Source organism: Triturus cristatus, chromosome 7 (assembly GCF_964204655.1).
Source record: "Triturus cristatus chromosome 7, aTriCri1.1, whole genome shotgun sequence".
NCBI lineage: Eukaryota > Metazoa > Chordata > Amphibia > Caudata > Salamandridae > Triturus > Triturus cristatus.
The window spans coordinates 234,894,170-234,921,725 of record NC_140590.1 but is presented as its reverse complement, the minus strand read 5'-3'; the positions used below and the strand labels follow the sequence as shown (position 1 = coordinate 234,921,725).

General features: G+C 46.8%; 1 protein-coding gene across 2 annotated transcripts in view; it reads right to left on the bottom strand.

Moving 5' to 3' along the window:
* LOC146809286 (G protein-activated inward rectifier potassium channel 4-like) overlaps window positions 1-27,556 on the bottom strand; it is a 435,254-nt gene that overhangs the window by 153,262 nt on the left and 254,436 nt on the right. For both annotated transcript variants that reach the window (XM_085616094.1, XM_085616095.1), the window contains exon 3: window positions 12,188-12,333. The gene's annotated coding sequence lies outside the window, so the exon portion shown is untranslated. The remainder of the gene's footprint in view (window positions 1-12,187; window positions 12,334-27,556) is intronic.

Sequence of the window (27,556 nt, the reverse complement as noted above, 5' to 3'; positions counted from 1 at the left end):
GGTCCACGGGTGACATGACCCAGACTTGCTGGCCCGGCTCGAACTCGATGGTTGAGGCATTTTCGTCATACCAGCGTTTCAGGTCTTCTTGGCTGGCTTCGAGGTTGGCTTCTGCCAGGGCCTGGAACTTCCGAGTCTGATTCCGCAGGGTCAGGAGGTACCGGTAGACGTCGGGAGGGGCATCTTGGACTTGCGCCTCCCAGCCCTCCTTGACCAGGCTGAGGGGCCCTCGGACGGGGTGCCCATACAATAGTTCGAAGGGGCTGAAGCCCAGGGATTTCTGTGGTACCTCCCGATAGGCGAACAGGAGGCAGGGCAGCAGGACATCCCATCTCCTCCTCAGGGGCTCTTCCAGGCCCTTGATCATCCCCTTCAGGGTTCTGTTGAACCGCTCGACCAGTCGGTTCCCCTGGGGGTGGTAAGGGGTGGTGAATTTATAGGTGACCCCACATTGTTGCCAGAGGGATCTCATGTACTTTGAAATAAAGTTCGTACCCCTGTCGCTCACCACTTCTCGGGGGAACCCCACCCTGGAGAAGATGCCCATCAGGGCCCGACCCACCACTGGAGCTGTCACGGTGCGGAGTGGGATGGCCTCGGGGTATCGGGTGGCGTGGTCGACCAATACCAGGATGAAGCGGTGTCCCAGGGCGGTTCGGGGGTCGAGGGGCCCCACGATGTCGATCCCCACTCGTTCGAACGGGGTGTTGACGGTTGGAAATGGTTGTAGGGGGGCTTTCACTCGACCCCCAGTCTTCCCGCTAGCTTGGCAGGTCGGGCAGGACCGGCAGTGATGGTCCACGTCTCTTCTCATTCGGGGCCAATAGAAATGGGTCACTAGGCGGCTGTACGTTTTGTCCCGCCCGAGGTGTCCGGCGAGGGGCACGTCATGTGCCAGGTTCAGGAGGAACTCTCGAAATCGGAGGGGGACCACCAACACCCGGCCGGCCCCTAGTACGGCAACTTTCTGCTCGCTATACAATAAGTCGTTGTCCCAATAGACCCAGTGGGTTCCCGTGGGGTCCCCCACAGCCTGGGCGGCCGCTTGCTGTCGTGCCCCCTCGAGGGACGGGCAGGCCTTCTGCTCTTGCTGGAATTGTTCGCGGGTGGGGCCCCCGTCGTGGCGCCACTGGGCCAGCTCGGGGATCTCGCTGAGGGAGGCGGCCTCGTCGGTAGAAAGTTCGGATGGCCCGGCCTCCTCGTCAGGTTCCTCCGTGCCGGAGGAGGGTGATAGTTCGGGGCCCGTCGGCTTGTCGGGGGCCGTGGCAGCGGCTGGTTGGGCGGTCATGAACCGGGTGGTGGCGCAGGCCCACTCGGGCAGTCCTAGCATCCCCAGTTGCTCTCGGCGTTCCACCTGGGCCCAGGGGGAGCTCTCTAGGTCATTCCCCAGGAGGCAGTCCACTGGGGCGTCGTCGCGGACAGTCACTTTTAGGGTGCCGGACACTCCTCCCCACTCGAAGGGGATCCTGGCCATCCGGCACATGCTCTCGGAGTTGTCCGCGGTCCGGACAGGGCATAGGACATGCGGCAGGATTTGTTCGGGGGTCACCAGGTGGCAGCGGACAGCGGTCACACTGGCCCCAGTGTCCCGGAGGGCCTCGGCCCGTCGTCCATTGATGGTGACCCACTGTTGGTACTTCTGGGTGTTGCTTGGGATGGCAGCTCGGGGCACCATTTCTCGGGAGCCCAGGCATACAAGCGACATGGCAGTTGGTTCCCACTCGGGGGACCCGCCGTCGTGGTTTTCCTCCTCGTCTTCTCCCTCCCCCACGGCTGCGGCGGCTATTTGCCGGGGAGGGGGCCCAGCGGTCCCGTTCCGTCGGTTCACGGGGCAGGCCGGGTCGCTCGCATAGTGGCCGGTCTGCTGGCAGCCAAAGCAGGTCACTGTCGGTCGTGGTCCAGGCCGTGCGATAGGAGTCCCCCTTCGGCCCAGGGTCGGGGACGTGTGGTTGGTGGCTTGGCCTCGTGGCGGGCTTCTGGGCGGCCCGGCCGGGAATTCTCGACTGAGGTGGGACCCCCCTCCTCCGCCTCGCTGGCGGGGAGGTCCCGTGGTACTCCGTTGGTAGTCCCCCACGGGGTTCCGGGGGACCCGGGTGTTGACCCATCGGTCTGCTTCGGCGGCGAGCTTCCGGGGCTCGGTCAGTTTACTGTCCAGGAGGTGTTGCCTTAGTTCAACAAAGCAGTTGTTGGCGAGGTGCTCCCAGACAATGAGGTCGAACAGTTCATTGTATGAGCTGACCTTGCTTCCTTTTATCCATCCTTCCAATGCTCGGCTGAAGAAGTCCACGTATTCGACCCACGTGGTACCGGGGAGCTTCTTGCAGTCCCGGAAGCGCTGCCGGTACATCTCGGCTGATAGGCCGTAGCGTGTGAGTAGGGCTTCTTTCATGTGGTCGTATGATGTCATCACCGCGTCGGGGGGTTGCAGCAGGGTATCCCGGCCCTCGCTGAGGAACCTCCCCCATAGGCCGGCACCCCAATCCTTCCGGGGTACCCGATGGGAGGTCATGGCTACTTCGTACGCTCGGAACCATTGCTGGATGTCGTCATTTTTATAGTACTCCTTGACGACATCCTTGGGGATGTGAACCTTTGGCTCGGTCAGTGGCAGAGCGTCCCGGGCTCCGGGGGTGCTGGTTGAACAGAAAAAAAGTCCTTAAGCGGAAGCAGACAAGTCCTAGGGATGATCTCCAGAGCCCACAAAATACAAACACATATAAGTATATACTAAAGTATACACAAGAGATCTTGAATGCTCGACCTAAAAATCACACGGCAAGATTAAGTTTGAAGAACATTTTACCAAAACTTAAAACGGATATCGGAGGGTACAAATGTGCATTTTTGAAAATATTTTGGAAGGATGACCTATTGGCTGTGACAATGCGGAGGTCTAAATAATGTATGCTTCTATTTATTGTAACAGAGAGGTATGGACAAGCAAACATATGGTAAAAGAGGGGTTTGGCCAGGAAGAAGTGTGAGGAAAGAGATGAGTGAGCTGGTTGCACACAGAAGGATGTAGACAGGAAGAGATACAGGGTGGGAGGAGCGTAGGCAGGGAGAGGTGTGTTGCAAATAGAGAAGGTGGGCGGAGACAAGCATTGTCTGGGAGAGGCATGAGCAGAGAAAGAGGCTGACATAGATAGCAGGAGCAGGCACAGGTGTGGGCAAGGAGAGGTGAGTGTAGGATCCGAGGTGTGAATAGAGATGCAGCTGTGGGATGAGCTATGGGCAAGAACAGAAATGGGTGTGGATAGAGAGAGGCAAGGTTAGGAGAGGGGAAGTCTAAGTGCAATCTGGCAGATGTACAGGCAGGGAGAGCTACGGGTGCAGGGAGAGTTATGGTTCGGGAGAGGTGTGGCCTGGGTGCCGGATGGGAAAAATGGGGACAGGATAAGGTCCGGGCAGAGAAAAGCTGAAGCAGGGAGAGGTGCGGCTAGATAGTGAATTTGAAGTAAAATGTGAGATCAGGGAAAGGTACAAGCTCTTGAGGTGTGGACCGGGAAAGAAACGGGCTGAGAGAGAAGTGAACTGGGAGCAAGTGTGGAGAGCAGCTCACAAGAGGACGTGTTTAAAGCTACAGCCAGCTATGCACATGTAGAGGTACAAGAAGGAAGATGGGTGCAGCCTGGGAGAGGATTGGGCAAACGGAGGTGCGAACGAAGAGAGGTGCTGGGGAGAGGATGTGGGTTAACGGTTAGAGCGGCCGATTTTGAAGCTGGGGAACCAGGTTTGAGCCTGGGGGAGGTTCAAACATCCTGGGCAAATTCCTTAATCTCCCCGTGCCTTAAAAAAATTGAATGTGTCCGTCTGTAATGCAACTGGTGCTCATGTAAAGCACTCTGATACCTTCAGGTCGAGTTTGCGATATATAAAACTGCAACAAAAATAAAAAAACAGAAGATGGCAAAGATGTGTGGGCAGGAAAAGGTAAAGTGAAATGTCTGTCCATAGAAATGCACAGGGATGAGAAGAGGAGGTTGAAAGAGGGGAATAGAGAGATGGGTGCAAGCTGGGAGAGGTACTGGTGGCAGGAAATTGTGTGCAGGGAAAGATACAGGCGGGGAGAAGTTCAAACAGGGACAGTTATGGGCAGGTACATTTACTGTGAGAGAGACATGGAGAATCAGATGTGAGGACAGGTAGAGGTGCAGGCTGAGAGAGGTGTGACAAGGAAGAGCTAAGAGTGGGATGGGTGCAAGCAAGGAGGTGCAGGCAGGGAAGTGGTACAGGCTGGCAGATGAGGTTGATCTGACAGAGGTGCGGGCAGGGAGAGTTGCAAATGGGATTAGGTGCAGGGTGGGTACATGTTAACATTAGTGTGGGCAGGAAGAAGTACATGCAGTGAAAGGTACATGGAGCAAGTCGCACAGGCAGGGAGACGTTCAGACAGGAACTGTAAGAAATAGTATAGTGCTTGAGGGGGATTAGAAGCCCCACACAGGCAACAACCACAATCCTTGTCAGGCTGGACTACAAAAGTCACTAAATTAACCTGTGCTTAAACCTTTGGTAGCTTGGCACAAAGCAGTCAGGCTTAACTTAAAGGCAAAGCATAAAGAATGTATGTAGCACACAAACAGTAATAAAGTGAAAACACAAGGAAAATCCCAAATTAATTTAAGAAAATAGATTAATTTTTTATAAATAAAATGATACCAGAACTAAACAATTTAACCAGTAGAACCACAGATATGCAATTTTAAAGTTTTAGGTAGCTATAGCACCTAAAAGCACAATGCACCAGTTGTGATCATCTGGTTGTGCTAGCTCGGTGGGAAGTCATAGCTCCAAGCAGACTGCAATGAAGCACAGGTTGGATACAGGAACCAGGTTAGTCCTGCTGAAAGAGTAATCTTCTCAAGGTCCATCACATAGAGTTCTGTTTGAAATGGAGAAGCCCTTGGGGAGAGCGTTGCAAATGGTCGTGACTGTAGCGTGAAGTTCAAGGTAGGCGTTTTGGCCAGTTGATCACTGGAGCTTCGTGTTGGCAGTCACTGCGGGCTGTCCTTGCTGTAGCGGGAAGTGCAGATCTCATGTTGCTGGTCAACACTGGCAGTCACTGTAGCATCAAGTGCCTGGTTCACATGAGCTTTGCCTTGGCAGTCATTGTGGGCAGCAGAGTCTTGGTGCAAACTGACCTGTTTGTGGTTGCAAAGAGCCCAAGATCTCAGTATCTCACCTTTCCTCTTAGGAGGAGCTCAACATATGCTAGTCAAGAGTCCAGGACCTGGGGAGGCACCACTTGGGGATCAGGAAATCGCTTCCAGCAGAGCTCAGGCAGGTCCAGTTTCAAGTCCAGTGCAGCAGGTGAGCCTGACAGTTGCAGGGTGGCCTCTGGAGCTTGTTGTGTCCTTGTTCCTCAGACAGGAGGGCAGCCAACTAACCCTTGGCATCCCTCAGGTTAGCCTGGGATAAAGGGAGCAGGTACAGGTTTTTTTTCAGAGAGCGGTGCAGTCCTCAAGCAGCAGGCCAGTCCTCTGGTAGCATCAGGGCAGTCCTCTGGTGGCAGGGCCGTCATCCTTCTAAACTGTCCACAGGTCCAGGAGTGCACTGTAGAGTGTCTCCGGAAAAATTCAATAAGTGCTGCAGACTCACTATTAACTTTTAATTTATAGGCCCTAAGTATACTACAAATTTACTAAGGACGTATAAGTGAATTCAATGTGGCAATTGGGTGTAAGCCAATTTTACCATGTTTCAAGGCGACAGTACAAGCACTTTGGCACTGGTTAGAAGTGGTACCATGTTTCAAGGAGAGAACATAAGCACTTTAGCACTGGTAAAGTGCACAGAATCCTTAAAGCCAACAAAAATGGGTTCAGAAAACAGGTGGAGTGAGGGCAAAAAGTTTTTGGGTGACCCCGCGGGGAGGGCCAAGTCCAATAGTCACACCAAAAGCAGAGATTATAACCTAGGTTTTCAGAATAGCGTGGATGAAATATTGTTAAACCAAAATACTTTTCCCAAGATATCAAGTACCAAAATATTTTTAAGTTAATTATGTACTGGTAGTTATATGTTAAATATATTTAATTTCACACATTTGTACCATGACAAAATGTATATGATCAAGGCACATGGATGTGGATTTAAAAATGGTAAATTTATACTTAACTTATACAAGCTGACTTTCATGATGTTTTGGTTCTCAATAATTATCTCACAATATTTTTAAGAGGATTTTTCTGTCCTCCATAAACTGACATACATCTTCCAGCAAGTACACTTCTAGACGGGAGGGTCAGGCAGGCCTGCTGCCCCCTCACCCTTGTTTGTGTTTTTTTCTTTTAACACTTCTCAGCCTTCAGTTTGCATTCTATACCTAACAGCTTTACTTTCACAATAACCAGCAATGATTGGTGCAGAGAGGCCTTAATTCCAGCACACATTTCCCTGTTGGGCTGGAGCCCCTGAAGGCCAGTTTTTATGACCAGAGGGCTCTGACACTTTCCCCAGATTCCCATGTGTAGAGAACTGGGCTTTTGTTGCAGTTATCTCCAACGTTTTCCCCCTTTTTGGATACTAGATGCTGAATTTCGACTCTGACAGTCACTGATGCCTGCTAACCAGACCTCAGTGCCAGTACTCCTTCCCTAAAACAAGTTAAAGTCTAATTGTGCTACAATTAGTTAAGGACTTTCCACCTGTGTAAGTCCCTAGTATATGGTACTCCAGGTACCTAGGGCAGGGGTACTAAAGAGGGTCCCTAAGGGCTGAAGCATATCCTATGGCCCTTAAAGGCTCAAGGGATCCACATACAAATTCCACACAGACTGCCATCTGCGCGCCTGGGTGGCACCTGAACAGGTGATAGCAACGTCATATCCGGCCCCAGCGATGCTGCTAATGCCATGCTGAGCTGAACTGAGCCACCTGATTGCGCATGAGGGTACTGCTTCGTTTCCAGATCCAATCTGACGCCTGGGAAATTCAGAGGTAAGGAATCTGCACCTAGATAAGTAGCAGCCTGTACTATTGGGGCGGCTGAGATAGGCATTGTTGCGGATTGAATTACCTGGGTTTTGGATGTACTTAGTTAGGGATTAAAATCACCCCACAGGTAGATCTTATACCGGAATTGAATATCTTTCCCATGATTAGTTCAGTTAATTTATTGAAAATGCAAGGGGGATTTTATTGCGAGTACTGGAACCTAGCTATTACAAGAAAACTAAGTTCAAGGTGGCATGGTCTATGTTTTCAGTTTGGCGTAAGGTTCGTCGAAAGTGGGCGGTTTCTAACCTGAATTATTATACCCCTTTTTCAGCTTGGTCTTTACCCCCAGTATTTCGTGATCAGGTTACTTTTAAATGGACTGAAAGAGGATTGGCAAAGCTGGGTGATTTAGGACAGGACGGCTGTTTGGCATCTTTTTCCTGGCTTAAGGATAGGTATCAGCTTAGCACCCAAGATTTCTTTAAATATTTGCAACTCCGGAGTTTCATAGATAAATTGAAGGTAATTCCAAAGGTGCTGTTCGACAAGAGTACATTGCTGGAGTTAATCTCTAGACGTTCGAAAATAGGGGTAATTTATCAACATCTACTTTTTGGCCTACCAGATGATATTGCAGCACATACGTGTAAATTAGAGGCCAAGTTGGGGGTAACACGTTTGGATTTACCAGAAGCTCTTGCACTGGCCGGGAGCGTCTTAATCTCTGGGAGTTTGCGGTCTCAGTGTTATATGGCCATGTATGATTTATATTACACTCCGGCCAAGATTTCTAAGTGGGGGGGGGTAACGGCCTAAACTGTTGCCCCAGATGTGGGCTTTTTGCTGCAAATGATGTCCACATGTTTTTTGAATGCATAAAACTCCGGCCTTTTTTGGGTGAGGTTGAGCAATTTATCAACCTAAGGCTTCAGATACCTGTTACTCTCTCCTCTGAATTGGTGATTTGTGGGCTTGAAAGCAGTATGCTTTACAAAAGATCTCAACATACCTCAGCTTTAGTGTTAATCACAATGGCTATGGTTCGCCTTTGTATAATCTCGGACTGGATTCGTCCTGAGGCTCCCACATTCTTTCATTGGAGGGCAAGGATGCTGTCCTTGCATAACATAGAGACTGCCGTGTGGGAAAGATGGGGTAAACGTAGACTCGACCATGGTAAAAAGATTTGGACTCCTTTTGAAGATTGGTTAGCCCAATAGGGGCTTCGCACTGTTATTGATTTAATGTAAAATAACTGTAACTGCCTGACTTATACTTTAACGTTTGATTTACAGACACCATGTTAATTGTACATTCATATGTTACATATATGCGAGCAAGCTTTATTAATAAAAAAAAATAAAAAAAAATAAAGGAATCTGCACCTAGAAGTCCCTATTAGATACTAGATATAGCAAGTGAGCAAGGAAGTCATCTTAAGGTATGCACTGAGCACTGATAAAATGAGTTCCCCAGCTACATAATGGCTTCACTACAACATATGGTGTTTGGTATCACACACCTTGTATTAAAAAACCCACACTGATTCCAGTGATTAATTTATTAATACATGCACCCAGAGGGTACCTTAAAGGTACCCCCTGAAACCTGCCAGCCCTCTAGTGTGCTAGCTGACTGGTTCCCTCCAGCCTGCTGCAACAAATGACTTTCTGACCCCCAGCGGTGAGAGGCTTCGCTCTCAGAAGGTCAGCAACAATGCCTGCTCTGCGGAGGGATGTTATCACCTCCTCTCCCAGGAAAGCCTGACTTCAAAGAGCCCACCACCTTTGAAATGCAAATCTGGCTTCTCTCACAGGAGAGGAAGCTGACTCCCTTTGTCCAGATCCCTTTGGCACCCTAGACAGGCGGGGAAATTAGCTATGCAGGAGGCGTTTTGCACTGCCAGGCTGGGCACACATCTAGGGTGATCACGTCTGACATGAACACAACTTTAGAAATTCCACCATATTGTGTGCGGTGGAATTAGGAATTCTGTGACAGGGTGAATCCCACTTCCAAAAGAAGTGGTCATCTAGGCAGTGTAGTGACCCCATGGGTAAGTGCCCATTGGCGACTACCCCACACTCACTTTAACACCCCTAAATAGAGTATTTAGGGGACCCACCAATACCAGGACTTCAGATTCCAACTGATCAAGAGAAGGAGCTGACAAAGAAGGGTCCTGGCACAAGAACGAGGAGCAACAAATGATTTAGCGCCAACCTTGCGAGCCTGACTGCTGCCCCCAACAATTGTGGAAGAAGCAGACTCTGCTGTGCAGTCTCCAAGAAACCTGGAGGCTGCCAGTGCTACACAAATTGCCTAAAGAATCTCCCTTGGAGAAGAGGAGCTACTCTCCTTTAGCCCCAGGCACCAAGGACGCAAGGAGCGGTCCACTGAATTGCCGCTCCCCGGCCAGCCCGATGCAGCAGCTCCCCATGAAGAGGACCCTGTGTTCCTGAAGGTCAGATCTGGCTTCACTGAGTGGGAGGATACCAGGGCCAACCGGAGCCACACAGGACCAATACCAGGGTACTGAAGCCCTTGCAGCAGCCAAGGTTTGTTCTGTCCAGTCCAGACACCAACGCCGAGCTAGACCGACCTGAATGTTGAGGGACTTCAGGGACAATGAGACCCACATCATGAGTGGCCTAGCTGTCCTGTTTGTCCTTCCTGAAGAAAAGAAAGACAAAGAAGTGCCTGTGACAACTGCCACCTGACGCCTCAAAGCACCTATGCACCTGTGCTCCTGAGCCTGTGTCCAAGGGAGGTGATGGTGCCAAAGAGGTCCCCAGACCCACAAGAGCTAAGACCATGCTTGGGTTTGCCCGAACTGGACTTCCAGTCACCATCTACAGCCTTTTTCTGCAGGTCTTCACCACCCGTGAGATACTCCTGCACTGGAGTCCGACCCCAAAAGACACCATTGCACCTGAGCACCACAGCCTGAGGAGAAGTGGACCAGTGACTGAGGATCTCAAGGGTCAAGCTCCCCTGTGGGTTCACCAGAATTTGTCCTCCAGTCCCAGCTTGCAGCCTCTTTGTAACCGGACTGTTCTCCCATTGAAGTGAGTAGGACACCGACTCCGTGACATACCTCTGTACCCAGATGCCCCAGAGCCACCCGAGGAGACCCGTTGGTGTGGTCTTGGTTCCTGACCCCTACTCAACTTAAGTCCAAAAGGACAGCCCGGTAAAATTTGCTGACAAGTGCCTGAATGCAATAAATGTTTTTCCTCCATAAGATAACATTACCACTCCAGAAGATACACCGTGTCCATTTTTATTTAAAACTGTAAAAATCCATAACTTGAAAACTCCTTATCCGATTCTGATAATCTTGGTATCTATATTTACATAAAACTACATGTTATTTTTATAAATTGGTGTCAGATTTTTTTTTATCGAGTGTGGTCTCACTTACTGCCTGTGTGTGTAATGAACGTTTACACTACCCTCTGATATGCCTACCCATACTACCACAAAAGAGAGCATGTGGGGTGTCACTTGTTCCTCTGTAATTCCTTTGGGGTGTGCACAGTATACCTCCTTTTGGTATACCGTGTAAAGAGCCAGCTTTCTACACAGCGGTTAATTGCAGCAGGCATTCAAGGCTTCGAAAAAAAGAGAGAGCGCGAGAGAGAGAGAGAGAGAGAGAGAGAGAGAGCGAGAGAGAGAGAGAGAGAGAGAGAGAGAGAGCTATCAGAGGGAGAAAACTAATTGAGAGTTTCAATTGATGGAAAGAGATTGCACATGGAGATGGGCTGGTTTGAGCTTTTTTGCCAAGACTGCTTTTGGTTCTCCAGTCCGAACCGGTCTTACTCCCTTTCCCTCCTTCTCTCTCCTTCATTTTTTATCTCTCTCTCTCTCTCTCTCTCCCTCTCCCTCTCCCTCTCCCTCTCCCTCTCCCTCTCTCTCTCTCTCTCTCTGCCCCCTGTTCCTGTGGCCGCTCTTGACTTTCAAAACCGGGCTCCAGCCCATGGGTGAAACACCTCGTCGAATAGAAGGCCTGGCCAGCTGTGACGTCAATGAAAGCTGCTGCCCTCACATTCCTCTCGTCCTATACACACAAAACTATACGAATATATTGCAATACTGAAACACACTACAAAACGCACTCTGCCCTCTTAGTTTAATTGAAAACAAAGACTGTGCTACGTGAAAAACAATCTGCAAAAAATAGTGCCTTCACATGAGAAAAGGAAAATAGTAATAAGTATTATGAAGGGAATAACATAAATCTTAATAGTGACTTAGTTTTATTAGAGAGGTGTGGCGCAGCTGCCAGAGCGGCTGACCTCAGAGCCGGGATTACGGTTGGCAGCTCAGCTCAGCACCATGTGACTCTGGGCAATAGGTCACTTAATCTACCAGACAGTACGAGTGCCTTGAAATCTTAAAGGGTGATATGCTCGCGCTTTATAAATGTGGATTTATTTTTGTATTTACTTATTAGTGGTGTAAGGCTATTTATAAGATGTGGCACTACATGTAAATTACATTAAACCCAGGGCTTTAAGTGGGCTGGGTCCTGCTATTGCTCAGCACCAGCTAAAAAGCAGGTGCCGAGATGGGTCCCATATGCGGCTCTCCATTTTGGCCCTCACCCTCGGGATGAAAAGAGAAAAAATTCAACTCTGCAGCAGTACCACCCCTCACTGCTTTTGATGTATCTTCCAAGACTCTCGTTATAGTTCTTTCAGAGTCTCATTTCAGCACTGAAGCATTTTCAATATTCCATACAACGAAGGCACAGTTGTTGCTTATTTATCTTATGCAACTAACCATTGGCAAAACCAACAATCCTGGCTTGTTGTAGGTGTAATGTTTCTTGTTGTGTTATATATCTGGATGCAATGGCAGAAGCCTCAAATCACCAGTAGGGCTACATGTTATGCTCAGCACAGGTTTTTGGCTTACTTCCTAAGCCACACCCCCATTACATAGGCCAAGCCCCTCTGAAAGGCCCCCCACCCAAAGTTGTATCCTAACATGCATTAAAAAATGGAATGATTTATAAATTATTCTACTTAACTCATTATATAGATGCACGGCTTGCTGGGTGTTTGCACCGGCATTGCACATTCTGCAGGGCTGGGTGCAACTTTTAGATTTGCTCAACTTGTAAGTACCTCCTATTCCGAGTATTTCTCGGACAAAGGTGAGATTGCATGTAGAACAGGAGTGTTTTGCACCACATTCGGAATATTTGGAAATTTGCCCCGAGTTTCCACTTTTACAGTACCTGTCACTCGCCTGTCTCTGGACCACACTAGCCTGGATCTGGCCTTAGTCATCAGCTCTAGGGCCTGCGCCTTGGCCCCAGTCCATGCACCTAACATTGTAGCACATCTCTTCACAGTAACGGGTCATTTGGTCTCCATTAGAAACCTGTAAAAGGAAAATACAAATGTTAAAGTAAATCATGTCACTATTGGCAGTAAGACAGAGATTACCGAAAGGCGAGCAGGAAAAATGGGTGCATATTTCATATATGTCGCAGGCGTTCATTGGTTACACAGAGACCAGGGATATGGTCAAGCAATCATTGACATATTATGTGCACCTCTGTGTGACGATATTACTGAGGTCTACAAAGGTTTTTTCCCTCAATGGATGTGTTTGACAGAGAGAAACACACTCGGTGCCTCCGCCGTCCTCGCCACCTTGTCTTCCTACACACAAGCACCAGGCGGTGGCCAAGCCTGGAACATCCTCTCCCTCCCCTTCTGCCCTCCTCCTTCAGGATCTCTTCCCCGGCCTGGAGGGACACACGCAAGAGGGCTGCCCACTACCCCACCCGTTTGCTTTGCCTTCATTTCTGCAGCTAGGGGGCTTAGCTGGGCCTGGGCATGTTTGAAGATGAACCTCTCTGTCCCAGGTAAGTATTCCAAGATACTTGCGGAATGTGTCTCCTGAACACTGGAGCGATGAGCCAGAGAAATCGCTCTTCCAAAAGGCACCATTACTCCTTTCAGGGTAAGGAGCCTGAGGAGAGGCCGGAGCAAGGGTGAGAGGTTTCTTCCATATCGCCTGAGGTGTAGATACAGGCGCTGGTGATGTGGTGAGGTCTATTTCTGGAAGGCTACATAAACCTAAGAACAAAGAGCCGACTCGGAGGGTTAGATCTCCTTTCTGTGTCTTCATGAAATACATCTTCTGCCTTCTATATTTCATCTCCGCACATGTCCAGACTGTGACAAAAATGAGGGGCCTGAACCAGCTCCGACTCTCAGCAGGAACTTTGTCTTGGTGTCTGTACTGCTGCCAGGTTATAGGCCAGAACTTTAGATAAAGTTCAAAGGATGGGACAGGACCAGAGCAGGTGCCTGGCTTTAAGCCAGTCTCTGCTTCCAGATCTTACTACACATGGCAGAAGGTCACTGAGGGCAGCTGATTCACTGCCACTGAGGGAGGAGCCCAGCCTGGCAGTAGACCACTCTGTGTGCAGAGCAAGAAGCACATTCCAGAATCCCTTATGCAGCTGGTTCAGGGACACAAGGGCTAGGAAACGGCCTGCTACTCAAGGCCAGATGCACACACGCTGCTCTGCAGAAGAGCGGGGGTGGGCTGCTCAGTAGTCTGGGTGTGCAACCCCCACCTTGCACAGCCAAAGGACCGGGGGTGAGACTGAGCATGCAAGAAGCATGGCACCTGGCCTGGCAATAGGACAGGCCCTACATCCAAACCTCAGCCCTCACGGCTAAAGGCCCTACGTCCATGGAGGTTGCATCTAGAGAGGTTGAGCGTAAGGCCGCAGCCGACCGCTGCGCCGCATGGCCAAAGGCTGCCTGCAGTAGGGATTCACCGCACCAGAGGTTTAGCGCAGACCAGGGCCTTCTTCCAACCTCGTACAAGTGTTGGTTAGATAAGATAGGGATGCAATATATAAAAAAAGTCCAAAAACCCCAAAAATTCACATCTGCTCACAACACAAACTCAGAAATTCATTGAAGAAACAGATAAAGTAAAGTGAATGACATAACTGATGACATCACTGATGACCCCTCAGATGATATTGTTGATGAAATCAGTAATGAGATCACATACAGTGTAAAACAAACGCGAGCTATCATTGAAGGCCACACTATCTACCTCTGAGAAAGGCAAACAAATTCAAAGGTCTGCACATTTAATATCACAAGGGCTGAGGTCCTAGAGTGTGCTCACAGATTAGAACATGTACTAGGCACAAGTGGACCTTCTGTACCCTTGGTCCAGGGTACAGAAAGATGGGCAATCCCTTCCAAAGCCTTTTACACTGGATACATGAAGGATGTGGTGACACCACGGAGTGCGACTGAAGTTTGTACAGTTTGAGTAATACGTTCCATGCACGTATGTACTGAGAGTAGAAGAATCAGGGTGCCAATGACAATGACTAGCATATGTTTGAAGGACACATGTTACACAACAGGTAAATGTTGCATTTCAGTGTTTGCCCACAGCCAATGGTGCTATAAGGTATATATGGTCTAGTCCTTTAAGTATGCCTTATTTCTAGCTCCGTTGGAAGATACAAAGGTCTACCCTTCTACCCCGAGACGCCACAGAGACAGAGAGACCCATGGCTGGCTTAAGGGTATGCCTACATCATGTTTAGAGTCTTCAATCCACTGCGAGATATTCTTAAAGGCCATATGTTAAGCAAATCAAGCAGTTGGAAGCTCACATGTAGGCAAGGCTTGAAACAATGTACACCGTCCCTGTAGATCATAGTGTGTGTTTGCCAACAACAGACATATAGTAGTACTTGTCAGTGAAATGAGAGGAGAAGAGCTTCTGTGCCTTGAAAGCAAGGTCATGTATGAACTGGTGCTATCCTAGTGCCATTCTGTGAAGTCATAAGTGCCCACTACAGTGATGTCATCAATTAAGTCATTTGAGATCAGTGATGCAGTGTGTGAGGTCACGAGCAGTGCATGTCACTGCCTGAGTTTTGGTTTGTGTAGCTAACCATGATTGGCCAGTTTCAGGGAGGGTAATGATTTCTGTAAATATAACTTCACTTTAACTGTGGTTGTTAAAAGTGAGATATACTTATTATCACTGTTGGGTGTGGGGAGGATCTATGATTCACAAGAGGGGTAGTCGTGATTGCATCCTGCTGCCCTTCTGTTTCAACAATGATCAAATGTAGTGCATCTCACCCAGCACATCTGCATGGATGGTTTATGCCATGCGGGTGTTTTCGTGCAGCGGTGAAAATACGTTTTAACCATAACCAGAGCGCAAACCGGTGAACGAGCAATAAATAGTCGATGTGAAGGTCATAGTTTTCTTTTGTAAAGTGTTTCTAGAATGCGAACAGTAAAGCATTAGCAGTGTGTTCTCAAGTTATAGTTTTCTGTTCTGTGGCAATAACGTAGAATTTTAGCATTGCACTGCAGTCATAAATGTGTGAATCAGCATTTACTACAACACTTGATCCAAATATACATATATACTTTTATGCCACACCAGTTGAAATGTGGCTAAAACACAAATAATATTTAGAACTATATTCATTCAAATTCACAAATGTGTTACCAGAGTACACCAACACTTGCATGTGAAAAAGAGTTTATAACTTTCAGCCAAACATGCAGAAATGATGTTACTCAGGGAAACAATGCTTCTAATAGTCATGAAACCTGTTCAGTGCGATTTTATCTCAGTGTGTGAATTTACCCTTTGCATCCTGGTTCGGGTTAAATATAAGCACTAACTTCTATAAGTGTATTTTTTTGCTGTCCATGCTACTTGATGTTATATTTCTGTTTTATTATACATTTTTAGTGACTGTGTCTTTGTTCTGCGTATGTGTCGGTATTTATTGTTTTAACTCAATGTTTTATCTTTTTATCTGCTGTGTTGTGTCTTATGGATATAACCGAAATAAACATTTTGATTGATTAAATATCTACTTTAAAGAAAAAGCACACATGAAAAACCACCACAGCATAAGATTTATATGCCGATGCACAGACAGTACTATGCCATTTTTTACTGTTGGTGAGGGAGGAGAGGGGCACTGTGACAAAAGTCAATAGTCATACAGCTGTCAGACCAGATATAAACTGCTCCAACACTAAAAGGGTTCCTTTCTGAGATACAGTCTGCCTGGGGGTGCCACAAAGAAATCATACATTCAGTACTGCTATTTGTTATATTATGGTTATTCTCACGTATGAGCGTTCTATTCATGGTGCATGGCAGTTTTACTAGTAACTAAGGGCCAGATGTAGGTAAAACCCAAATTGCGACTTCTTATTAGCGATTTTTACCGAATCGCTATTAAGAACTCGCAATTCCCGATGTAGCTAAAAAAAAAAATCGCTAAAAGATAGCGATCGGTAATATCCGCTAAAATAAATAACGAATCCTTATTACCGATTCGGCATTAGTGATTCCTTATTACTGAATCGGTATACAGCGAATCCGGTATTTCAAAAAATCGCAAATCTGTGAATCAGCCAATACTGTGCTCCCTGATGACCTCACAACCAGGAAGAGGCCACACCCATGCAGTTACACTGATCCTGAAGCTATGGGAGAGGCAGGGAGCTGAAGCAAAATCCCAGGAGCTGCACAGCAACCACCTTGCTGACCCACCATGGACACCATGGACACACAGGAGAAGGGAAAGGATGCTGGAGAGAGGAAGATAAAACATAAGTTCAGTGAGAAAGAGTTGGAGGTACTGATTGAGAAGGTGGTGAAGGATCACAACCAGCTCTTTGGGAAAATATCACTGCACGTTCCCGAATCCCAAAAAAGGAAAATATGGCTCGTGATCCAGCAGAAAATCAATGCAATCGGCGTGACCCAGCGCTCGATAGAGGAACTTAAGAAGCGCTGGTACGATCTCAGGAAACGTGCCAAGGAGAAGGTGGCTGACAGGCTCAAACAAGCCAGAAAAACAGGTGGGGGAACATCAACAGTGCCTGCACCGACTGCCTTGGAACAAATGGGGGAGTCCACCCTCCAGCCGGAGAGTGTCAGTGGCATTGGAGATGTGGACAGTTCGGCCACAGGAGCCAACAGACAAGGTAAGAAGCATGCACAGCATGCTGTGCCCCCCTCCCTAACCCCAATCCCCAATTACCCTGCAAGAATCCCACTCCAGTCCATTCTTTGCCAATATCCAACAATGCATCATGAGATATGTAGTCCCAATCAACTAATAGCATAGCAGTCAGTCCACTGAACCGAAATGCATGTCATACACATCAGTAGATAAGCAAACTGGGGCCAGACAGTTAGATTAGCAGTCGTTAATTTATTGTAAGGCAAATACTGCTACACAAGTGAGTAAATGGACATTCTGTATCCACAGGCGAGCCATCGCGCCAGGCTGTAGGAGGGGAGACAGATGAGGCAACCAGGGAGCCCACAACACTGGAGGAGGATATCCTGTCACCTGCTGTGGTCACATCACCACCACCACCACCACCACCATCACCACCACCACCGAGTGCCAGAAGGCACACAGTGGCTAGCCTCCAGGAGATGGAGGGGTCAGAGGAGGAGAGCATGGGAGCCCACCAGATCCCGCAGGATGAGGATGGACACACAGCAGGAACACAGTCCCCCATGGAGCTTGGCAACACAGGTGCCTGAAGATGCCAACCAAGGGCACACAGTCCTGAGATAGAGGAGTCCAGTGTCTTTGCAGGTCTGGAGAGGAAGATGCTGAAAGTGCAGCGCCTGCAAGGCAAAACAATGAGGACAATGCAACGCCAGATGGTGGCGAACAACAAACACATGCGCGACATGAAGGAGGCCATATACTGCCTCAACAACACCGTGGCTGAGGGCATGCGGGACATGTCAGAGGCTGTTATGCAGCAAGATGGAAAGCGAACGTGGGGCAAGGCGCAGGGACAGATAGAGGTTGGATGGGTACACCAAGGCAGTGAACCGGCTATGCAATGCCACCCATGTACTCAGCAGGCGCTCTGTGGCCATGCAGCTGGAGATGGCCAAGTGCAGCCGTGACGTCACAAGGGGATTGGTCACAGTCACCAGTGCCCTGGAGGTGCTGCAGACCCTGCAAATCGCTGCCACAGGATCGGGGGTGAAAATGAGGAGGCAACAAGCCGCAGCAGCATCACTGCCCCATTACAGGAGTCCAGGAGGCACAGTGGGAGGCACGGGCCAGCTGCAGGACAGACGGCTAGGGAGGACAGTGTGCCTAGTGAATGCAGCAGTTCTGCACGTGGGCACAGAAAATAAACCAGGCATCGCCTGGCATTGGTAGATGGGTGAAGTAACCCATCTGACATAATGATGGGATTGTGAACATTGCATGGGGAGTAACTATGCCATGTTGGGGTTGTTGAGGCACTGTGAGGCCATCATGGTGTGGCGGTGTGCTGTCCTATTGCCTGACTGAAGGTCAATTAAACACCGCCACGCTATTGCAGTTACTCGCTTTGTCTCATTACTTACCCAGAAATAGTTGTGTGTGATCTCAGCCCGTCTGTGTCTCCCATCTGGTGCTGCGGCAACTCCTGCTGCGCTGTGCTGTGGCTGTGGACAATCCTCTCCCTCTGATTCAGTCAGTTCCACGGGTGTTCCTTTTCTTGTAGCCAGGTTATGCAGCATGGCACATGTTGCTATTATTTTGCAACAGGTCACAGGGCGGTACTGCCGTGCACCTCCACTTTAGTGCAGGCAACTGAACCTGCTTTTTAGGAATCCGAATGTACGCTCCACCACATTCCTCGTTGATTTATGTGCAATATTGAATCGCCTTTCACTTGGGGTAGATGGGTACCTCTCATGGATTTCTGCCTCTGTGAGTTGGAATAGTGTGATGCGCAGTCTGTATACGCGTTCCTGTTGTCTCCACATCCTTTGAGCTGCAGCTTGTATCCGTATTCGCCTTGCAATGGCATAGAGGGCCGCCATTGTGTTCACGCAGATGCATTCTGGGGCTGTTTATATTCTGTGCACCTGGTTACCACCTGCTTTGAGTTAGTGGTAGTTGCGAATCTTATTTAGCGATTTTTAATGGAATCGGTATTAGCGATTTTAGGTACGTTGTTCTGCGACTTTATTTAGCGATTCCTTATTTAGCGATTCGATAAATAGTGAGTCGGTGTGGCATAATCGCTAAATAAGGAATCGCTAGGTTCATTCAATTGGTTTTAGCGATTCTTTATTTTGTTATTCGGTGTTTCTGCCTCTACATTACGCATGGGGTTTTAGTGATCGCAAACGTGGAAATTCTGCGAATTTCAGCATTTGCGATCGCTAAATCACTACCTACATCTGGCCCTAAGAGTTTAACAATTTTGCGATATCAGGAGTGCTCGCCTATCACCCTTCGGGCCGCTTCTGAATTTCACCACTCTACTAGCGGATACATCGTCTCCATTAGCCATGCGCTACTCCAACCAGCTAGTATTAGGCGATTTTAATGTCCACCTTGACGATACCTGCTGTCTTGCGGTTACAACTCTTGTAGAAGATTTGGAGGGCCTTCAGCTTTTGTGGCATGTCTTTGCCCCCATGCATAAACTTGGACACACATTTGATCCTGTGTTTATTAATATGTTGTGCACCGAAACCCTGCCCCCTATTCCACTGGCCTTATCAGATCATCTACCGATCCCAACTGTTATTTCCTATACTAGGATATTCGAGAACTCTGCTCCTCACCTCACATGGGCACGGATATAGTTGAACGTGACCCCTAAGAGGCTTAATAAGGTCCTCTGCAACAACTACCTGAGCTTTGATGACTGTGTCGACAAAGCCAGCAGGCAATTTGATGATTGGCTCAGAGGTGCTTTAGACCAGATTGCTCCCATCACTAAGTTGGTCGTCCATCACTAAGTTGGGTGGCATGGTTCTCTGCTGAACATTTGTTTCTGAAAAAAGAATGCAAAAAAGCTTGACCACCTCTGGCGTAAATATTATGATCAATGTAGCAGAGCCAATTATAAGGTTGCTGTGAAAGCCTATCACGTAAGCATCAATCAGGTGCATAGAGAATGCTGTTCTAAGGAAATCTCTGCTTCCAAGAAATTGTCACGTGCAATTTTTCAGATTATTACATCTCTCACCTAACTTACGGCGGTTGCACCCTCCTCTCATCCCTCGGTGGATTGACGTGATGCTTTTGCCTCCTTCTCTGAAAAGGTGGGAAATATCTGTGTTTCTTTTTCATCGGAAGTGAGAAACCAGCCACAACTGGAGGTGATGGGAGGTGGCAGAGTGTCCCACAGTCCAGGAATGGATGAGAGGAATGGACCTGTACATGGGAGCTGAACATACCACGTACCTTAGTAGGGGATGCCCCAGGAAATTTAGCAAATTATGGGGTCCATGGTGACAACCCTTTGGGCTTGATACAGGGGAGGATATGCACACCCCCACACCACAAGTAACTCAGGAGACACCTACGGTCAGCTATGAGGAGGGACCCATATAGAGGGGGCACCCGGTCGTTCATTACTTTTAGACACGAAGGGATAGTACAGTTGTTATGAAAGAGCAATGGTATTAAGCTATAAAAGAAATTGGGGGTGGGGAGGAGGTGGTTTATGTTGACGATGGCAAAGTTTGGATGCGACCAACAATTGTAATATTGCTTATTGTATGTACTCAGTAACAAAAAACAAAAATACATTTATTAACACTTTCTATGCTTTTAGGTTTGCAGGGGATTCTGGGTAGGGAAACATTGGGGGATCTGAGCAAGCCATACCTCATTAGACTCCCCAGGGTGTTTAGTTTTCAGAAATGTGTGGGTTTGGTAGGTTTCCCTAGATGGCCGCCGAGCCCGGGACCAAAAACACATGGGACACCCCTTGCAAAACCAGGTTGTTTTTGTGATAGGTAATTTTAATTTCTCCTCAATACGTTTTGGGCCCTTGCCTGTTGCGGGTACTTTACTCACCCACACTAGTGAGGTACCATTTTTCTCTGGAGACTTTGGGGAATGTGGGGTGGGTGGAATTTTTTGGATCCACGCAGATTCCAGAACTTTCCACCTCAGAAATGTGAGGAAAATGTGTTGTTTTTTTACAAAGTTCGCAAGGGATTCTGGGTAACAGAACCTGGTGAGAGCCAGACGAATCACCCCATCCTGGATTCCCCTGAGTGTCTAGTTTTCAAAATGTATAGGTTTGCTAGGTTTCCCCAGGTGCTGGCAAAGCTAGGGTTCGAAATCTACAGCTAGGCACTTTGCAAAAAAAAGATCAGTTTTTACTGTGAAAATGTGGTGTGCCCACGTTGCGTTTTGGGCCATTTCCTGCCGCGGGCACTAGGCCTACCCACACAAGTGAGGTACCATTTTTCTCTGAAGACCTTGGGAATGCGGGTTGGGTGGAATTTTGTGGATCCACGCTGATTCCAGAACTTTCCACCTCAGAAATGTGAGGAAAATGTGTTTGTTTGGACAAATGATGAGGTTTGCAAGGGATTCTGGGTAAGAACCTGGTGAGAGCCAGACAAGTCACCCCATCCTGGATTACCCTTGGTGTCTAGTTTTCAAAAATGTATGGGTTTGCTAGGTTTCCTTAGGTGCCGGCAGAGCTAGGGTTCAAAATCCACAGCTAGTCACTTTGCAAAAAAAGGGTCAGTTTTCACTGTGGAAATGTGGTGTGCCCGCGTTGCGTTTTGGGCCGTTTCTGGTTGCGGGCACTAGGCTTACCCACACAAGTGAGGTACCATTTTTCTCGTAAGACTTTGGGAAGTGCGGGCTGGGTGGAATTTTGGGGATCCACGCAGATTCCAGAACTTTCCACCACAGAAATGTGAGGAAAATGTTTTATTTTTTTTGACAGATTGAGGTTCGCAAGGGATTCTGGGTAACAAAACCTGGTGAGAGCCTGACAAGTCACCCCATCCTGGATTTCCATGGGAGTCTAGGTTTAAAAAATGTATAGGTTTGCTAGGTTTCCCTAGGTGCCGGCAGAGCTAGGGTTCAAAATCTACAGCTAGGCACTTTGCAAAAAAGGGTCAGTTTTCACTGTGAAAATGTGGTGTGTCCACGTTGCGTTTTGGGCTGTTTCCTGTCGCGGGCACTACACCTACCCACACAAGTGAGGTACCATTTTTATTGGGAGATTTAGGGGAACACAAAACTGTAGAGCAACTGTTATTACCTATTGACTTTCAATGCATGTCTGCCTTCCAAATGCAAGACAATGTGTAACAAAGAAGTCACTTTAAAAAATGACCTATAATTCAGATGCTGGTATGAGTACCCACAATATCGGAGATGTGCAAATAGCTACTGTTTCTAAACTCTATATTTAGTTCCCATTTCAGAACTACATAGGTGACTTTCAGACAGATTTTTCCCTGTTTAGTGTTTTCCAAATGAATTGCTGTATAACCAGTACACAATAAAAAACCATTGCAAGATGCTGCTCAGTTATTGGCTCTGGGTTCCTCGGGTTCTTGGTGAACCTACAAGTCCTATATATCCCCACAACCAGAAGAGTGCAGCAGATGTAACGGTATATTGCTTTTAAACATCTGCCATACTTATTAGAAGTTACAGGTGAAAACGCTGGCACAAGTGGCTGGTTTTTTTAAAAATCACTTTCAATTGTTTTTATTATCAACTTTTAGTTTCTATACAAAAACCTTGAAGGATATACCAAAATGACCCCTTGCTGAATTCAAATGTCTACTTTTCAGAAATGTATAGCTTTCCAGGATCCATCATTGCTTTCATACCCATTTTTACCATTAACTGGAAGGAGGTTGAAAGCACAAAAAATAGCAAAAATAGGCTTTGTCCCAGAAAAATGCCAAAACTGTGTAACAAATTTTGGTTTTCTGACAAAAGTCTGCTTGTCCCTGAAAGCTGGGAAGATGGTAATTTCAGCACCACAACCCTTTTGTTCATATCATTTGCAGGGGAAAAAACTGATGCTTTCATCTGTAGTTCTTTTTTCCTATTTTTCCCAACAAAAATCTTTTTTGCTGTATTTGGCTCCAGGAAATCAACAAACCTTGGGTACCTTTAAAATCCCCATGAATTTGGAAGAAAAGGACGCAAATTTGGCATGGATACCTTATGTGGTCAAAACGTTACAGGGGCCTAAGTGCAAACTAACCCAAATAGCCAAAAAAAGGCTTAGCACAGGGGGGTAAAAAGGCCTAGCAGTGAAGGGGTTAAAAAGAATAACCATGAAACAGTAGTGCTCGTCATCAATGGGAAAGTGGAAATTTAGCCTGGAAAACCAGGGAGTTTGCAAAACTTGCCATTCCATATTTTAACTATATAACTCAGAATTATGTACATTAATTTGCTTACCAAAATAATTCAAAGAAGAAATCACAATTGGCAAGCCAAAATCGAACTGATCCCCGCTAGTTTACTTAGGCAACAGATTATATAAAATAACATAACATTTCATAGCATATATATTTGTATGGCGCATGTATCACCCAAGGGTATCAAGGCGCTAAATAAATAAAAGCTATTTATTGTTACGCAACTCAGTGGTACTCATTTTATTGACCCCAGAAGGATGAAAGGCTGAGTGGGCCTGCTGGGATTTGAGCCTGTGACCATGAGGCCGCTACAGTGGGCGTATTAGTCCAATAAGTCAACAGACCCAGCTTAAGTTTGCATGATTGCTCCCTGGCATTAGGGTGTTGGACATTTACCCATATAACTTGAAATAACAGACTTGTGATGTATTGCTTGCCTTTGTTTGTTACTTTCAGTGTTTGACTGGATGTTATCTCCCCACTCCTAGGAGACCTATGATTTATAGATTTAGGGTAAGAGTCAGCAGACAAAATACTGTTACATTTTTACTACTCATGCTTGCAGTGTTGTGCGCCCCACTTTCAGGTTGCATGCTGTGTATGGCGTCCCTGTGTGTGACTGCCAGTGAATTACGTTTCCTTATTTAGAATTGGCAGCATTAACAAAACTCACTATGTGGGAGCTGTTAATTACACGTGTTCCGTACGTATTTCTATTTTACAGGCACTAACAGGTGCTTATCCCATACTCGCCAACTCACAAGGTGCCACAGTGTGACACAGGATATTGGCTCCCATCATATGGTCACCCAGTGAGGAGCTGATATCACACTGTGGCAGGGAAAACTAGCTGAAAACCACTGTAAATAGTGGTTTTCCAGCTCGAATTCCTAGACTTTGAACTTTCGAAGTCCAAGAAGGCCCAGGACATCGGGACCAACCCCAGCAAGCTCTGTTTGGGGGGGGGGGAGGGGTGGAGGAGGGGCTTCGGGGTTCAAAAGTGCCTCCTAGGTACTTCTCGCATGAGGCCCCGCCCACTCCTCACATTGTAAGAGTATTCTTCAAGTTGGCAGGTATGAGAGTTTGTCCCAGCATACGCCAGCATGTAATACATTCCCAATACTCTATACATACACTGGAAAGGTAGGGTTACAACAACTAATAACATAACAGGGTATATCTATACGGCCTGAGGAAAGCAGTGGAACTTGAGGGGCCCTAAGTAGAGGGCTGAAACATGTGGACACAAAGTGTCCTAAGAGAATCATATCTAAGGGCAACTATTACTTCCTCTTTTAATCCTCACCAAGCACCCAAAATTAAGGTATTTTTATACTCTCAAATACCACGGAAAAGAAATATTAAAGTGCTCCCTCCAGCGAGGTCGAGCTCACCTTGGTTTCTAGGGTACCAGGATGAGAGCAGATGATGAAGCGCTCCAATAGGGAGGGTGAGGGTGGGACTGTAAAACAGAAGGGCATTTTATGCTATGTACACCACCTCTCAGGTTCACAGATCATCAGTCTGAGATGCCCCTATGATATATAGATGAGGCTGGAAGGCAGTATGCATGGACCTACTTTGGACCGTTCATGCCCCTTTTTTGTATACATATATCCATATACTAGGCAGGGTTCAGAAATATTCACAACTATTCCATCAGAGGGCTCCATCCTTTGTCTTTGAACCAGTGGCATAGGTCGGGTGGGGCCACTGGGTGGGGCCACTGGGCCGTTGCCCAGGGCGCAAAATTGTTAGGGGCATTCTTAGGGGCACATGGGCATTCTTAGGGGTGCAAACTTTTCAAAGAAAAGTGGAAAGATACTTGCTTTGCCCTGGGCGCTGTCAACTCACACTACGCCTTTGCTTTGAACTTCCGGTACAAGAACTGGATTCCAGCGCGTGCCTCCCTCCATATGATGCCTACAAAGCCCTCTCTGTAGGGTGCTGTAAGGATGAGGGTTTTCACACAGGGTTGAACCTATCATTCTGTCCCTGTTCAACATTCCCTAGCTGTTCTCTGCATGCTTATAGCATAAACTAAAGGCCTATAATCCTATATCTTCACTTAGATCAGGATCAAAAACTCTGCTCGCTGTTCCTAGAATATATAAAGCCCGTTCTGGCGGCAGGGCCTTCTCGTACCTTGCCCCTTTGTTTTGGAACAGACTTCCCCAATATTTTCGCACGGAAATGTCCCTTCTCTGTTTTAGAAAGCTGATGAAAACATACCTCTTGTAGCCCAAGATAGTCAGCTGTCGCAAGCGCTGAGATACCCTTAGGGGTGATTCAGCGCTATATAAAACTATAAAATAAAATAAATAAATGTTCATTACAGGCCCACAGGCAAAAGTTAATACTTAACAAAAGATACCTCAATTGAGATGGCAATAAACAGAGGCCTAGCACATTCATAAACTAGAAAAAAATCAATTCCACTTTTATTACATGTCAGCAGATGATACAAGAATTTGGCCTGCAGAAACCGTACTACCGATTGGCGATAATTTTATTTAATGTTGCCTCCTTCAGATAAATACATCCCAGGACAATTTGCAGCCTCATTAATAGGTAGGCTTTCCTGTTTTCAGTTTCTATTTTTGGTAAATTTTGGTGGGGTTTTGTCAGTGTTTTCAAGTGATTTCAATACCTTCAAAAAACAGTCGTTATCAGTGATTACACATTTTCGCGCCACTAAAAACAACAGAAAAAGTGTTTTTCCGGTGTTTATGGAACGTTTTGCTTTTAATATTGCTTGCTTTCTGCACTGATAGAACATGGTATATAGACAGTGTACGTATAGTGTATATGAGGTCCAAATATATTTTTGCAAATTAAACTTATTGTAGTACACCATACAATACTTCTTCAGTGAGTCTTTGGTCATGTGCGCTCGCTCTTTCCTTCCTATGTAAACTTCTGTGAAAAGGCCCTCTCAACATTGGCACTTGAGAAGGGCAATGCCAAAAGAGCCAGCACACAATTTGTTAACTCTGGCAACTGACATAGCTTTCCATGCAAATACTGGTGAACTTGAAGACTTTGATTCTCAGGGCAGGTTCTGCAACATTTGCATTGAGCTGGGCGCTTACTCACTCAGAGTTATTGAAGCAGTCAAAAATGAAGCCGCCCTTTTGAAACTACAGAGGAAATTCCCCTTTACTGAAGGGATCTATAACTTGTACAGAGTACCACAGTGAGGTTTCATTGACTATAAATGCCATTGGTGGTGAAGGGACATTTCTATGCATCATTACAAGCCATTTCTCATACATTGTAAAATAAAAGTTCCTGAATTGCTCTTCACCATTGCTTTGCTTACCACGTGGCAAGCACTCTAACATGGAACATGCTTCAGTGCCAAAGTCACTAAAGGTGTTGCCGCCGTCTACTCTCAAGGAGATGCTTCACATCTACACCAATTATGCTGCACACTTGGCAGACAAGGGTTTTTTCAGACTCTAGTTTTTTTATTATGTCCACTACAGCAGTTATGTTTTCCTGTAAAAATCTAATCATGCAATAGAGTGTACTTTTTTCACATCACTATCAATATGCCACCAAAGATCCTCACATTTCTAGCCTTTGGCATCATCACTCACCAAACATTCTGCAAACGGTTGCCACATGGATATTATAGCATTCCTAACCCCTTGGACTGAGAACCATCAGCTAAAGGACACAGTTGGGGTGACTCTTTGTTTGATGCCACCCAAAGCACGAAATGATCAATATTTGCGTTTTAGTTCCTGCACATAAGAAAACAGTGCACCAGAATAGATTACAAAGTCAATAGCATTCCTCATTTACTCTGAAGATTGTAAAGATGCTTTCAGCATACCATCTAAGAAGTGGCAAGGATCTCCTACAGGGAATCACTTCAGCTCGGGCATCAATTTTGACATGTCATCACCAACTTTTTCATATACGTAGCTGAATCACTGCAAATACAAACAATATCACTCCAATCTTTGTTGAACTCAGAAAGAACCTTTCACTATCCCAGATGCTTGGAGATCGCGCTCTTTATACTTATACTTGTCACTATACCTTGCATTGAATGTTTACAGCCTGAAGTGTTGGCCATTCACCTACTATCAATACTGACCCACTAGAAACTGTGGGTTGATGTATTAAGGGTTTTTACCCATTCTCTGTGGGTAAATGTGATGACAAATATTGGGAAAGATTCTTATGAAACCAGCCATTTTATCAGTGAGAGAATCAAACACAGCCAAAACATCAAATATGATTTTGATATTTCTTGATTTTCTACAGTTTATAAAATAATTAAACAAGACCTGAACATGCTTCTAAACCCTGCATCTTTAGATCAAAGACGACAAAACTGAAAAAAGCAAAAGGAAGAAGAAACAATATTTTAGTGGCA